We start from the raw sequence: 688 nt of genomic DNA on the forward strand, positions 1-688 counted from the left end.
TTTTTTTTTTTTTTTAACTTAGCGTGTCGCAGAAGTTAACAGTTTCTGAGGAAGCACTCATTGACCTAGTAACAATGGCCTTTCCCTTCATAGAAAATGTGAATTTCACATTCAAAGAATTCGATGCAAGAATTCAATGTGACATAAATATACCTCAGAAATATGGTGCTTAGACTTGTGGTGTTTTTATAGAGTAAGACAAGATGAGTTTGAAGCTGAAGTAGAGTAAAACCGTTGGTAATTTCGTCTGCACTCTGCCCCTCTCATGCCTTCAAGTGTACTGCTTTGTGTACTGGTTGGACAGGAGAGGTAATTGTTTCTTCAGCATGGGACCCTCAAAGTTTCAAGCGTACACAGTCTTTTCTCAAGTCTGTGAGGTCAGAGAGACATGCTCTCCAGTCAACAGATGAGGGAAGTTTGGACTTGGTGTGGTGTCAGTCAAACCTCTCTGTCGACTTCTATGCCCACTCATGTGCATGTTGGCGGGCCGTAGTTCCACGATGGCTATTGGCTGGAGGCTTTGGTTTCCCCATCACATAGATGGCCCAGAGGCTGCTTACACATCACACAACTAGCTTCCTTCCTGAGATGTGGGGGATGGAGGGAGGAAGGAAGGGAGGGAGAGGAGGAGGAGAGGAGAGAGAAAGAGAGAGAGAGGGAGGGAGAGAGAGAGAGAGAGGGAGAGGAG

The 688-nt window shown here is 45.8% G+C and overlaps 1 long non-coding RNA gene across 1 annotated transcript in view; it reads right to left on the reverse strand.

The window, feature by feature from the left end:
• Positions 1 to 509: 509 nt before the first annotated feature.
• Positions 510 to 688, reverse strand: part of LOC116087632 — a 4,409-nt gene continuing 4,230 nt past the window's right edge. The window contains exon 3 of the long non-coding RNA XR_004117525.1: positions 510 to 583. This is a non-coding gene — a long non-coding RNA (uncharacterized LOC116087632). The remainder of the gene's footprint in view (positions 584 to 688) is intronic.

This window comes from Mastomys coucha, unplaced genomic scaffold, assembly GCF_008632895.1.
Source record: "Mastomys coucha isolate ucsf_1 unplaced genomic scaffold, UCSF_Mcou_1 pScaffold13, whole genome shotgun sequence".
Lineage (NCBI taxonomy): Eukaryota > Metazoa > Chordata > Mammalia > Rodentia > Muridae > Mastomys > Mastomys coucha.